The 15,541-nt window shown below is 39.0% G+C and overlaps 1 pseudogene; it reads right to left on the bottom strand.

Moving 5' to 3' along the window:
* Nucleotides 1-11,566: 11,566 nt before the first annotated feature.
* LOC114035804 lies at nt 11,567-11,998 on the bottom strand (annotated as a pseudogene).
* Nucleotides 11,999-15,541: the final 3,543 nt, after the last annotated feature.

Here is a 15,541-nt window from a genome sequence, read left to right on the forward strand (position 1 = left end):
TTCTGGAGTCATATTCCAAACCCATACCCAGAACTCAGTTGCTAATTTCATAGAGGCAAGAATGTGGTTCTAAACTTTGATTGTTTGTAGCTATAGCATACAATGGCCTTCTTAAAAGACTTGGCCTTAAATAAAGCAACTTTGAAAAAATTCTGCATCCAGTGCAGCAGAATTGCGGTTAAAGGTGTTGTATTAAAGACTTTTAATGGAATAAAATACTTTGTAATCAAAGAGCATGCAAGAATGTTATAAAGTCTATGCTTTGTATGTTATGGAGAGAAGCTGTCCTAGAATATAACATAACACTGTGATTATCATAGATATTAGAGAAATATATATATATACATATATATGTATATGTGTGCATACATATATACATATATATACAGAGAGAGATAGAGAGAGAGACAGAGAGAAGGGGAGAAAGAGAGGGAGAGAGAAATGCACTACAACAGGGGTTCTTTACCTGGGATCTTTAGATTGATTGGGGGATGGAGAGCTGTGAACTTGGATCAGAAAATAAAGTTACCTCTTTATTTTCACAAGTCACTGACTGAAATTTAGCATTGCCTTCGATTATGAATGTAGGCAACAAATATTATTCTGAGAAAAACAGTCTCTAGGTTTCACCATCTTACCAAAGAAGTCCATGATGGGGGAAAAATGGTGAAGAACCATCTGCTCTAGGGAGAGATTTCAATTTAACCCATCTGCCCTCTGTCCGGGGAAAACTACCTTAGCTAATCTGCAATCTGCAGTATCATTAAGTAATACAGGATTCCTGGTGGAAGAATTATGCCTGGGTGAAAAGATAACTAATTTTAAGTTGACATAAACATCCTCCTATTTTTCTTGAACATTAAAATTCATGTTATGCCCTTGATCCCTTTGCGAAAGCTGCTGGTTCCCTTTAATCTGAGTTACAATTGCTCAATCAGAGCAAGATACACCCAATTATAAGTAATTTATTATGTTTTCTGACCTTTTGTGTCACTGTAGACTAAAGATATATAGTTGATTACTCCTTGAAGCCAAGTATCCCATTCGTCTCTAAAGACTTATAAAGATTATTTTTTTAATCGTTTAAGCCTGGTCTTTAGTTCTCCACTCAACCATAGAGATTTATGAATGTTTATACATTTTATACAACTATCCTCTGAATTCAAATGTGCTGCTGTAGGGATGAGCAATGATCCTTTCCACGCGCCACACAGGAGGGCTGCCTGACGTTTGGTGGCTAAATGTATGCCTTTATCAGTAAGATACAGCATGGTAGAAGAGAAAAGACATTGTACTTAACTTGAAGTCAGAAGACCTGGTTTGGAGTCTCAATTCTTTCATTTATTCCTTATGTCAATTATGTTGCCTCCCTGAGCCTTGGTGGACTCATCTGTAAAATGGGGATGATAATGTTTCCATCTTATTCAGCAGGGTAGTTAGAGGAAAGTGCTTCGAAAAACTCCAGTGTACTAAGTAAGTATGAATTGTTGATTACAGAGTCAGTGGACCTCGGTTCAAATCCTGTCCCTTATAGTTCTATTTCTGTGACCTTGGAGCAAATCATTTAACAGGGTTTTAGTTTCCTGTAGTGGAATCAGAAAAACAAAACAAAACAAAACAAAACAAAACAAAACCAAAACCAAAATGAGCTTCTGCCCAGAATTATAAGTCAAGGAGACTGTGCAGGTATCTGAGAGAGGGTTGCTCCATGAAAGATACTGTTTCTTTTTTTGGGTTCGGATACAAATCCTCTTTCCATTAACTTGTAATTAAACCTATTCATGTTTTAAACATTGTGAGACTATGTGTGTATAAGAAGAGTTTGGAGCCTAGTCTTGGAATATACCAGACACCAAAGTTTCTAGAACATCTGTGTGAGGACAACCAAAACAGAGAAGCAAGACCTTTCCAAAGTGTGCTTGTGACCCTTCATGTCAAGCTGTCCAGAGGAATGGGCATCTACTGTTAGAAAAGCAGCAGCATTGGACTTGTAAAGGGAAGATTTGGGTTAAAATCCTGTCCCAGGCAATTTACTTGCTGTGTGACCATAGGTCAAATCATCCTGAGCCTTCAATTCTTCTGAACCTCAGTTTCCTCATCTGTAAAATGGGGATAGTAATACCTACCTCATAGGATTGTGTGAGGATCAAGTGAGATAATATAGGGCAGGTACTTCACAAACCTTCAAATGCCATATACATGTGAAGGAAGCAAGCATTTATTAAACACCTACTATGTGCCAGGCCCTCTGCTAAGTACTTTATAAATATGAACTATTATTCGATCAATCAATAGACTTATGTCACCTGCCTACAGTTTCTCCAGAACTCTATACCTTCCTCCAAAGCATGTATATTCTATTGGACGGAGATAACATGTACCTTAATATGTGTAACTCACTCCCTTTTGAGGAAGGATTAAAGGGCCACTCATCCATAGAACAGGCACCATGAACTGAACTGCTGAGTGAGGGAGGGCTGTTTTCCCCTTCCTTATCCCTATTAACATGTGGCCTTGAGAAATACGCATGGAGTTTTGTTTGGGTTTATTTCATTTGTCCTTTTTAGTTCTAGATGTAGTGAAATACCCACTGGACCCAAATCAAAACCATGGTGACCTTGGAGGCAGGACCCCGGGACTCCAGATGTGCAGCTGACTAGCCCATGAAGTAAGACCTGAGAAGCCATAATGCCTGGGTCTCAAGCCCAAGGGGATAGAAGGGATTTTGGACTTGGAACTTGGCGGAATTGTACTGTGTGGGAACTGAGCTGAGCTGTGAACCTGATCCCTTTCCCCTTCCCAGAGCATAGGAGGGGGGATTATCTCCCTAGGTATTGGAGAAGGTCTCTGTATGTTTATTCTTGCTGTATCTCTGAAATAAATATAACTTTGTAAAAGCTCATCTGATTATTAAGTGATTAAATGTAACTCTAAGGGTATAGGAGACCCCTAAAATAGGAGAACACAATCTCTTAAGATGACCAGAGAACTCTGAGGGATGGATGAAATGCAGTGCATTTGGCCTTAGGCAATGGAGTAATGGGAAGAAGGCACTGTTACATAAGTGTTTACAAAATAAATAGAAGGTAATTTTTGTGAGGCTATACTAGCAACTGTGGGTGGGGTGGGGTGGATCAGAAAAGGGGCCATGTAGAACATGGATGTTGTAATTATTATTACGGCCCTCATTCACATTATGATGTCAACACAATCTCTAAATTTCATTTTAATTTCTTTAAATGTTCTAACTTCTATCAAAAAGAAACAAAACAAAATAAATCTTTCTCTCTTTCTTCCTCCCTCCCTCCCTCCCTCCCTCCCTCCCTCCCTCCCTCCCTTCCTTCCTTCCTTCCTTCCTTCCTTCCTTCCTTCCTTCCTTCCTTCCTTCCTTCCTTCCTTCCTTCCTTCCTTTCTTTCCTGTTGCTCAGAACTGCTTCACCAAGCAATTCCAGTTATTGAAAGTTATATTGTCATTGTCTGGGATGATAGTTCCCACTTTCTTTGAAAGAGGGGCATGGGGGAGTGAGTCAATAACGCTATCCAAACTGAGGGGGAAAATAGCCTTTAAAATTCTCTACAATTCCTGGTTGTAATTTTTGGAAAGAGTGACAGGCATTGGTTACATGAAGATAAGAAGACTGGGATAGGTAACAACAGGTAATTGAACTCTTCTGTAGCAAATGAAAGGGAATAGCTTAGACATTGTAAAGGTGACAGTTTGCTAGGATGTAAATGAATAATATCTAAATGAGGTGTATCCAAGGCCCATCCCTTGCCACCAACTTAAATAAGCTTTCTCATGGCCTTGTCAGGTATTGACTTTGCCAGATGCTATGAACGTCTCATCACCAAGTGTGGGTGAAAGTCCCCCAGTGTATTCAGGAACAACTGGTCAGACCAACTCTTAAGAGCAAATGGGTTTTCAAATAATGATAGCAAGACTATTCTGTCCAGAGCAAGTGAGCGTACGTTAACTCCTTCAGAGATGGGGCCAAGGAGCTCACATTCAGGATGCATTAATCTGAAAACAAGTGTACTTTTGTGTCTGGACAGTATTATTTTCATTGCCATCAATTTAGTACATAGATAGATTGTGATTCTAGCTTCACTATCAGGTTGCCCCCCAGGCTGAGACCCCTAAGCAGGCCACTCAATTTAATTTAGACTAATCTGAAACTGAGTGAAACTTTGTACCCTCTCTGATTTCTCCCTATCATCATGAACACTCTTGTTTCCCTTTCCCCTAAATGACCTACTCTGAGCTTCTAAGAAAAAGGGGGAGGAATGACTTCCAGGTAATATAAATGGTTATTCAATTCTGTTGACAGCGTATTTAAGCAAAGATTTAAAAAAGAAAAAAAAAACCTTTTTTTTTTCCCCACAAACACTTTCTATAGAGTAAGTATTATAGGGAAAGCAGGAAAGCTGTTGCAAACCTGTAGTGCCTTTTTCTTTTAAAATGATGTTTTCATTGATATTGAGTTTACTGTAGATACTACTATTTTTTAGAGCTTGCCTCTTTCTAGAGTCTGAAAAGTAAATCTGACTATCCCTCCACCATCCACCCCTTTATTAAGTTGACTTAGGGGCAGAGAGAATTCCACTTAACAATAAATTATACATGATACCAAAAAAAAAAATGGAAAAAAACAAAAGTTGTCCCCTGTATTTTCCCCGTGCCCTTTCCCTAGATAGCACAGGGTTTTGAAAAATACCGTATCAACTATGTATTTTGATAATTTAAACAAGTATTAACTTCGGAAAGTTCACTGTGGATCGTCTGCCACCCTAGCAGCTACTCAGCCTTGAATAAAACAACCATCTCATTTTAAGGAAAGCAGGTTTTTATTCTCTTCAGTTTTTCATTTTAAGTAAAAACAAAAAGGTTAAAGGCTTCAGGAAAGGGGAGGAAGGGGAGAGGATCAAGCTCTTTTCAGATCCTTTACTTTAGACAAACATCGTGCTTTCTAAGGTTATCGATTTTCTTCCCCTACTCCCATGTTATTCAGGAAGCTTGAATAATCTGATCAAAGGCTAGGAATATTGGGCCAGCATTGTTCACTTTAGGAAATTGTGTGGGGGAAGCTGTGCTCTTCAGTTTACCTATAATAATCCGTGTACCGTAAAAACTCCTTCCCTGGAAAATGGGAATTTGGAGGCTACTTTTGGTGGCTGTCTTCCTCCTTGGCCAAAAACACTTCCTTCTGCATCAACCTTTTCCCTTACTCTCTCTTTTCCCTCCATATTTGCTTACCAAACTCTAACCTCCACCCCCACTCCCAGTCCCTTATCTCTCTTGGAGAGCAAATGAGTTGAAGGTGCCAGAAGACTTGCTGAGTGGCAAAGTCTTGTCAAGTAACTCTCCTGGCTTGAATAAGCAAGGCTTGCCTCCCATGCAACACTTTCCCCCTCTCCCCACTTAAAATTATGTTTTTAAAGCACTTTGCAAGGCTTATTTCGTTAATCCCCATAATATGCCAAGGAGGAAGGTCAATACTAATATCCTCATTTTACTTCTTGGGTGAGGAAGCTAAGAAGCTAGAATTTACATGATTTCCCAAGGTCACCAGTCTGTGGCTGACCTAGGATTTGAACTCAGGAGTACTTAAGTAATATTTTCCCTTAATCAGAAAGGATAGGAGGGAGAGGGTGAGGGTCTGGGAAAAGGAGGACCATCCTCAGGCAAAACTGTGGAACAAGTGAAGTTTCCTTTCTGCCTCACTTTTTTTCTTTTTTTGAGCCTTGTCATCTCCTCTCCTGCAATCCTGCAATCCTCCCATCCTGTTTCCAAGTGTGAACTGGTACTAGCTTAGAACTCCTACTCTTCTGTCATGGAGGAAAGTGGTCTAATGCACTCACTCATGCTGGGCAAGGGACCAAATTAATCTGTTCCTTTTAACAAGAATATTTGTTTTTAAAAAAGGTACCATAAAACCTCTAAGACTGTAATTATAGATGACTTGCCAATCTCTCTGTGTAGAGGAGGTTTCTCACAGCTCCAGGTCAGACTTAGTGGTGCTTAACACAAAGGAATAAATTGGTAATGGTTGAATTTCAGATATCATTAAAGGTGGTATTTGTAGATTGGGTGGCCATTCCAGATCCCCTTAAGTTATTCAGACAACTAATTGGTAGAAGTTTGGAATTCAATGTGCATAAATGAATTATGGATTCCCCTAAATAGTCTAGGTAATTTATGTGCTAGGTTAGGGCTTCTTAAATTTTTTTCACTAGCAACCCCTTTTTTGCATTTCAGCAGCATTCATTGGTGTTATATGGCGTGATGGCATGCACAGTGAGTGCACATACTTTGTGTTCAGAACCAAGGCTGCAGTGAAGTTGTGAGATGCAACATGGGCAAGCACTGCTAGAAACACCTCAGATTCATCACACATTTGATTTTGAGTTAATTTTTGGTGCTTGTGTGTTCAAAAACCTTTTACTGTTGCCAAAATTTTCACGACTCCCACATTCATATGGGGTTGCTACCTACGGTTTAAGAAGCGATGGAGGTCATTGCCTGCAACAATTTGGGACAAAACTGTCTTTGTCACTGGCATCTTTAGCTCTAGAGTGTTGGAGCAGGGAATTAACATGTTTGGGGCAAAACCACTTACCCAACTTTCTAATTTTACCCATAGCAGAAAGTTCAGGGTTCACTAGACTTCATGATTGTCAAGCTAAATCATCAGGATGTGAGCCACATTACAAGAAGCCTACCAATTGACCATTTTGGTCAGTGCCTTGCATCCCACATGCAATCAATCAATCAATCAACAAATATTTGCTGAGGAATCTACAGATTGCTCAGCACTAGGGATATGGAAGTCTCCTATGAGGTGGAACTTGAGGTATAATCCTTAATGGACGAGGAGGATTTGGATTGGGGAAAAAGAGAAGGAAGAAGGAAACTATTACAAGTGGAGGGAGAATGTGAAAGAAGGCATAAATGCAGAAATAAATACTGAGTATTTGGGGCTTTCAGTGAGAAGATTTGACCTCATTAGAGTGGAAGGTAGGTGCTGGAGAATCATAAGAAATAGGATTTGGCGGATAAGATGGGGATAACACATAGAGGATCTTGAAACCCAGGCAGAGGGTTTTAACCATGATGTCAGGGGTAATAAGTAGCTGTGGTAGGATGTTGAGTAGTGTAATCTGGAGTAATATAAAGTGCTGCTAAGGGCAGTGAAGTGGCAAAGTGGATAAGAGTCAGCAGAACCTGAGTTCAAATCTGGACTTAGACACTTACTCCTTGTGAGACCCTGGGCAAGCCACCTAACCTTGTTTGCCTCAGTTTCTTCATCTGTAAAATAAGCTGGAGAAGGAAATGACAAACCACTCTAGTATCTCTGCCAAGAAAAACCCTAGAAGGGTCACCTAATATGACTGAACAATTGAACAAGAAATAAGCACTGCTTTAGGAAGGTGAGAGTATGGGAATGGGGTACCACAGAAGTGTCAAATACCAGATTCCCCAGTGGGACCAACCAGATTCGAATGGAATTGGGAAATTTTTCACAAAATAAATTAAAATATGGTACAACATAGATAATGTGAGTTTGTCATTTTCTAAGTCAGTATGCAGCAGGGATCTATTTCTGTTTGCCTTTGACACCACTGGTGAACAAGATTAATTAGAGGCTGAAAAGGCTGGAGGGCTATTACATTAATACAGGAAGTTCCACTCATGCTTTAGTGAGAGACACGGAGGTAGCCCTGAGTACCTGAAGGCTATGCCTGGGAAGCATAAGTTTGGTTGGGGTTCCCAGAGTAAAAAAGGTTGGGGGTACGGGCCTAAAGACAAGCTATGTGATTATCACCCGTGGACCATGTGAGCTAAATTGAAGAGGCTGGCTCATCATCCAAAGGATGACCTCCCAGGAAAAGACCATTTATAATAACAACTCCCATTTCCCATTCATATTGTACTTCAAGATTACCAATCACTTTCTTCACAACCCTGTGAAACAGGTAATACAAGTCTTCTTATTTTTATCCTCATTGTACAGTTGAGAACACTGGGGCTTAGAGACATTTAGTGATTCCCCCATGGTCATACGTAGCGTGTAAAGTGGGAGTCAGACCAAGCCTCTTGATTCTAAGACTTGACCCCCACCCATGGACACCATACTGCCTCTCAAGGTCTGTGGTAGGGTGGAGAGACAGTGAAGAGAGAGCCTGAGATGGATCAGATCGTTATCCAGGTTGGGTGATGGCTGCTTACATGCCCCAGGGCTCTATTTTTTTTCCTTCTTTTTCAGCTAGGTGGTCTAGTAGATAGAGCCCTGGACTTAAGAATCAGGAAGACCTGAGTTCAAATTTTAGTTCAGACACTTATTAGCTCTGTGACCCTGGGCAAGTCATTTCATCTTTCAGCCTCAGTTTTCTTATCTGTAAAATGAAGATAATAATAGCACCTCCCTTACAAGGCTTTTGCTCAAATGAGATAACATATGTAAAACACCTCGCAAACGTTAAAGTGCTATGTAAATGCTAACATGTTATCTTTAGAATGTTAAGATCCTTTAGGGCATACCTGTTCTTGCCTTTCTTTGCCTGGCATAAAGTGCTTAATAAATGCTTGTTGACTAATTGTACACACTTTTACAAGGTGCATTCAACAGCGGGAGTTGGGGGAGGGGACTCAACTATCAATGCAATGCAAATTATTCTCAGGTCTATCCAGCCCTATGTTCTCTCCTTAGTTGCAGTCCAGCTTCACCAAATGCCTACTGGATCTTTCTAATTGGATATCCTACTAGTACCTGAAATTGAACATTTCTAAAACAGAATTCATTATTTCCCCCCAAACCCTCCCCTCTTCCTATCTTTCCTCTCTTAGTAGATGCCAACACCATCCTTCATCACCCAGGTTAGCAACCTCAGAATCATCCCAGACGCTTCATTTCCTTATACCCTCACCTCCTATATCCAATCATTTGCTAAGACCTTCCTAGCTTCCCTCACATACATCATTTCCTCAGCACTCCCACAATCACCACCCTCATTACCTCTCTCTTCCACTATTACTATAGCCTCTTACTGGTAACCCTACTTCTAGTTTTGACCCTTTCCACACTCACAACTTCCAAATTTACATTATAAAAGTACAGGTCTGATCACATCATTCTCCATTCAGACAGCTCTAGCGGTTTCTTCTATTCACTTCTAGGATAAAATACAACCTCCTCTATTGGCATTTAAAACTCTTCACACTCTGGCTCCAACCTACCTTTCTAGGCTTAATGGAGTTCACTCTCCTTCCTTCATGCACTCTTATGTTCCAGTCAGACCTGCCCACTTGCTAGTCTCCTATCTCCTGTCTTTATGCCTTGGCACAGCTGATCTTGATTCTGAGAGTGCCTCTTAGAATCCTTTCTTACAGTACTTTTTGTTGTAAAGAATGGGTATCCATCAATGGGGAAATGGCTAAACAAATGGTGGTATAAGAATATTATCGCATCATGGGAAACAATGAATATGAAGGATTCAGAGAAATTTGGTAAGATTTGTATGAACTGATATGGAGTGAAATAAGCAGAACCAGGAGAACAACTTGGATTATTACCATGATGATATAAAGGAAAGCAATCTGGAAAGGCTTCAGAACTCTGATCAACACAGTGACCAATTGTGATTTTAGAAGGCTGAAGCTGAAGCATGTCTCCTACTTCTCAGCAGAGAGCTGAGGAACTACAGTTAGAAAATGAGACATTTTCATAGATTTCCAATGTGTGGATATGTTTTGCTTGGCTATATTTGTTTGTTTCAAATTGGGACTTTTTTGGGAGAAAAGGAGAAGGCATGAGTTGGTTAGTAGTAATTTGTTTAGTAATGTTCCATTCTTCGTGACCCCGTTTGGGGTTTTCTTGTTAAGATATTGGAGTGGTTGGCCATTTCCTTCTCCAACTCACTTTACAGATGAGGAAACTGAGGTAAACAGGGTTAAGTGACTTGCCCAGGGTCACAACTTAATGTCTATCTGATGCCAGATTTGAATTCAGGAAGATGAGTCTTCCTGACTCCAGGTCTAAGGCTTTATCCACTGCACCACCTGTCTGCCCCAGCCCACCACCTAGCTGGGTAATAATAGCAATAGTAAGAAAGAAAAGAAAAAAAAAAGAGCATCAACGCAGTACTGCACAGAAGAAAACAAAAAGGCATATCAACATTGTTACTATCTTGTAAGAAAAACTGTACATAACAGAATTTTATGGGTTCATAGGCTACCTTCTTGTTTGTTCTTTGTATTTTGACTTGTTTGTGTGTATTTTGACTTGTTTGTGTTTGTTTCTAACTTGGGAGATTAGAAGGAAAGAAACAAGACTAATGCAGGATGTTTTTTATTAGGATAAATGTAAAAAACAACAACAAAAAACCAGAAAACAGGAAATGCTAGGGTGCTTGGAAAACAAACAAACGAACAAAAGCCAAATAATCAAAAGTAATCAAGAGTCATGCCAAATGGTAGCTGCAGTCTCTAAGTTATTAAGATGAAGTGGTTTTTTAGCAAATACCATTTAATTAAAAATGAGCAATTGGAAGCACCCATCAGGGACTGACAAGGTACTAAAATAACCTCCTGAGAGACTTGACCTACATTTGACCTAAATGGCTGTTTGAAAACATTTGCTAAAAATTAATGAACTTGTAAGTGCACAACCAACTCTAATTTATTCCAAGTTTCTTTCTCTGAGACTTGTTTCTATATATGCATGTATATATATATATATACACATATGTATATGGATCTGTATGCATATATACATTTTTCCCTAATGAAGGACATTATTTAGTATGTAATATAAAACATAACTTTAGCTCGGTGTTCTGAAGAAGCTACTCGCAGATTTCCTGCTAATTCAACACTACATAAACTGTGATAATTTTAGGTTCCTTTTCATGTTAATTATGATGCTAAGAAGAACAGCTAAAAGTTTATAGTGTGAAACATGACCAGTACACAATAATACATAAATCACAATGGATTTTGTCTGGCCCATCTCCTTTTGAGTGTATATTTTACTGTATATGTTTCGGTACATGTGTGTACCCAAACATGTACATTTAATTTATATTTTAAACTGTACAATATGACCATATTGAAATTGTATAATATGTACACATGTAAATATGTACAATATGTGCATTTTAAAAACAGCTTCTGCTGCATGTAAAGATTAAAAAGTTTAGTTCCATAGGGTAAATATTGGTTTCATTAATATAGCTTAATAAGCCGATGACACCTTTAATAAGACCCTAATTTGATCTCAACTAATTTGTTTTCATATATAGATGAATACCCATAAACCAAGAAATGTGTCACTTGGTTAGATTATTCTTGGGGACATTTCAGACTCTTTTTTCTAGCATTATCCTCTCTCTAAGAGGAGTGAATTAAGAGTTTACATCCACCACCACCACCACTACCCTTTTAAAGAGAGGAAGGGAGGTATTTCCAAATGATATAGATCATCCTGGGTCTCATGTGGGTGTATATGCATACATATCTTTTTTTTTTTAAATGAAAATTTTTTACTATGACAAAGACATCATACAAGTTTTATGATCTTGGTCTTTCCTTCTTGCCTTTGTACAAGGCCAGAAGAGAAACATTTGCAACTTTTACAACCTTGAATCGGACTCCAGGAATATCACCAACAGCATGACCTTTTTCACCAAATCCAGTAACCAAAACTTCGTCATTTTCCTCAATAAAGTTCAAGCAGCCATCATTGGGAACAAAGGCAGTGATTTTTTTGCCATTATTAATCAGCTGGACTCTCACACACTTCCTGATGGCAGAATTGGGCTGCTTGGCTTCCACACTAACTTTTTCCAAGACAATCCCTTTTGCGTGAGATGCTCCTCCAAATGGGCTGGCCTTCAAGGCAGTGCCCAAATGAGTTTTCTTATATTGTTTGTCATGCCACTTTTGGTCTCTCCTGTGGCTTCGGAGCTTTCTAGCAGTATGAAGACCATGGCACTTACCCATGCTGCTGCTGTCTGGGCCCCACTCATATCTTCTTAAATGTAAGTTATTACCGTGACAGTCATGTCTGACCATCTTTCCTCTGCTAAAGGAGTTACAGCTTCTAGGATAACATGCAAACTCCTTTATTTGTTATTTGAAACCCTTAACACCTGAATCAGTGCTGCTTCTCAACTCCAAGAAAGTTATGCTTCTCCCCAGAATAAGCTTAGCATCATGGAGATTGCTTCAGTTTGGGTCCTCAACACCACCTCTGTACCCTCACTCACCTCTTCCCTCTGATTGAAGGGCTGGAGGGCACAGCACAAAACTCCACCCAAAGCCTCCTGTTATAGAGGGCTCAGAATTTCCTGCCATCTTATCACCAGCTGCTCTACTTGGTTTTGACTCCATTAACATCATGCCTCCATGCCAGGTACCCTCTGGTGCCACCCCCACTGCCTTTTCAAGCAGAATTGCAGTTTCATTAGATTGTAAGCTCCTTGAAGGCAGGGATTGTCTTTTACCTCTTTTTTATCCTAGTATTTAGCACAGCACTTGGCATATGGTGGGTGCTTCATAAATGTTGATTGATTGCGTGAATAGAATGCTGGGCCTGGAATCAGGAAAACCTGAGTTCAAATCCAGCCTCAGCCACTCACTGGCTGTGTGACCTTGGATAAGTCACTTAACCTCTGTTTTCCTCAATTTTCTCAACTGTAAAAAATGGGGATAATAATAGCACTTACCTCACAGGATTGTTCTGAGAATCAAATGAGATAATTGTAAAGCACTTAGCATAGTGCCTGGCACATAGTAAAAGGTATGTAAATGCTGGCTATTATTATTATTATTATTATTATTATTATTACTTCTTTTTTAGTATTATCTTTCTCCCTTGGATTGTAAACTTCTTGAGGACAGGACTGTCTTTTTCTTATTTGTATCTCTACTGCTTAGTATAGTGTCTATCACATAGTAGGCACTTAATAAATGTTTACCAATATTATTTCAAGTTATTGCTTCTTGATACGCTCTACTCCTGTGAAACTGAACTACTTTCTGGATTTTAGATTGCGTAGAGGGGAGTAAAATGTAAGAATACTAAAAAGGCAGCAAGGGGTCATGGGCCAGACAGCAGTGGTCTTTGTGACTCCAAGCTGACCATACTGCCTATCACTTTGCACAAAGTAGAGGTTCAATCTATACTTGCTAAACTGAGTTATTGATTTGTAGCTACAACTCTTGTCGGTGAGGGATAGAGAAACTTGCATTATCATAATATTTTTTGGCTTTCCCTCTTCTTATGCTGACTACAGGGAGAAAATTTATTCTCTCTCTATCTCCTCTTTCTCCTCTTCTCTGTCATCTTTTTCTCGTCTCTTCTCTTTTTCTTCTCTCTCTCTGTCTTCTCTTTCCTTTCTCTTCTCTCTCTGTCTCACTATCTGTTTCTCTCCTTTTTCTTCTCTTCCTTCTCCTCTTCTTCTCTCCTCTCTCTTCCTCTCTCTATGTCTCTGTCTTTCTCCCTCTCTCTCTCTGTCTTTCTCTCTATCTCTCTCTCTGTGTCTCTTTCTTTCTTTATCCCTGGTTATCTCTGTCTCTTATCTAATTTCATCATGTTTTCTTTTTATCAATACAGACAATGTAAGTAAATCAGACTACAGTATTAAAATTAAAAGTATGGCCTTCTTAGTACCTTTAGCAATAGCTTCATTCCGAGAGACACCACTTTGACCCTCAGTCTACATTCTTGGAAACGTATCACAGAATTCTAAAGGATTACCCTGAACTCATGATTATGAAGTTGGATCTGTTACACAGGGAGTTGCCCTTTGCAGTATCATAGCCTTGGCAATGAACATTCATCTAAAATTACCAAGAAGAAAGCCATGGTTCTATCATGAAATTAATTTTAGCCTGACCCAGGCATAGAATGTTTTTTGTAAGATAAGTGGTGATTGATGTGAGTGAACAGACTTCCATCTATCTCAATAATGTATGAAATCTTCAAGTAAAAAGAATGTCTTTCTAGAAAACCCATTTATGTGTGCCTTCATCAGGGGCTTGATATTCAGTTTCTAGAAAGGCTTTTGCTTTGATTGTTGTATTCCCCTCAAATTAACATTGAAATTCCTATGTAGCATATAGAAGTATGGGACATGAGCTGTGGTACAGTAATGACCCCCTCTTCTTAGGATGGGGGCTTTAGAGCTGGAAGGGGTCTTAAAGATCACCTGCTCCAAAGTCCTTATTTAAACAGATGAGGATGGTAAAATCAGGGCTTAAAGAAATCCCAAAGTGTTCCAAGGGTTTGTTTTCATGATGCCCATCACCTGGAAGAATGTAGGTTTCTTATTATATATTGAATGTAAGCTCCTTGAGGACGGGCACTATTTTGTTTTGTCCTTGGATTCCTGGCACAGTGCAGAGCATACAGCAAGTGCTTAATAGATGTTTGTTGCCCCGTAGGCAGCTGAAGGATGGCTTCCCCAATGACCACGAACTCCATTTTTCATAACTTTGGTGATTTCAGGACAGTGCTCTATCTTTGTGGGGTAGATGGGTTGGGAAGAATGAGATTGTGGTAGATCAATATTTTATACATCAGTCAGGGAACGGATTAGATGATCTCTTAGGTACCTTCTAGGTCTTGAGATAATTATTAACATCCGTAAGAATCTTTTACAATACTTAGTAGTTATATAATGTGTCATTTGTTTCTTATAGCCATGCTATGAAGAACAAGTTTTGTTATCCTCATTATACAGATGAGAAAATAGACTTGACAAGTTTGAGTGACTTGCCCAGGGTCACACAGCTAGGAAGCTGCAGAAGCTAGGACTCACTTACAGTCCTCCCCACTCTGAAACCAATGTGTTGTTATGATTTTATGATTCTATGTGCTCTCAATCTCTCTCTGTCTCTCCCCATATATATACACACATATATAATCATAAAATTTCTTACTTCTTATACGTATGCACACATGCTATATTATGTACTTTAATAATATATATTATTTTTATATAATATATTATTTTATAATATATATTATTTTTATAATATATATTTATACTCATATATACATATATGCTCTACATGTATGTATAGACATGTATATATACTATATGTACATTCTAGATATGTACATAGGTATATACATGTAATTGAGTGTATAAACCAAAGTTATCATAACATGGAACAATCAAAAGTGCTGAATTTTGATAGGAAAGACCTGAAATTGAATACTGGATCTATAATTATGTGACCCTGGACAAGTCACTTAACCTTCCTGGTTTCAGTTTTGTCACCTATAAAATAAAGTGATTGGTCCCTTCTAGCTTTAAGTCTCCAATTGTATGATCATTTGGGGGGGGGGAAGGGGAGGTGGAGGAGGGGAGAGGTGTTACGGTAATTAGTGTTGGTAAAAAGCATTAATTTCTGTTTCTTTAGGCAAGACAGAGTACACAGAGGTCATTCAGTCAATAGTAAAATATTTATCCCTTATTTCTCCTCCCATCAAAGGCTCAACTCTTTAGTTCTTTTGAGCAGTGGTCTTTAACCTGG

This window comes from Vombatus ursinus, unplaced genomic scaffold (genome assembly GCF_900497805.2).
Source record: "Vombatus ursinus unplaced genomic scaffold, bare-nosed wombat genome assembly UNPS02009205.1, whole genome shotgun sequence".
Taxonomy (NCBI): domain Eukaryota; kingdom Metazoa; phylum Chordata; class Mammalia; order Diprotodontia; family Vombatidae; genus Vombatus; species Vombatus ursinus.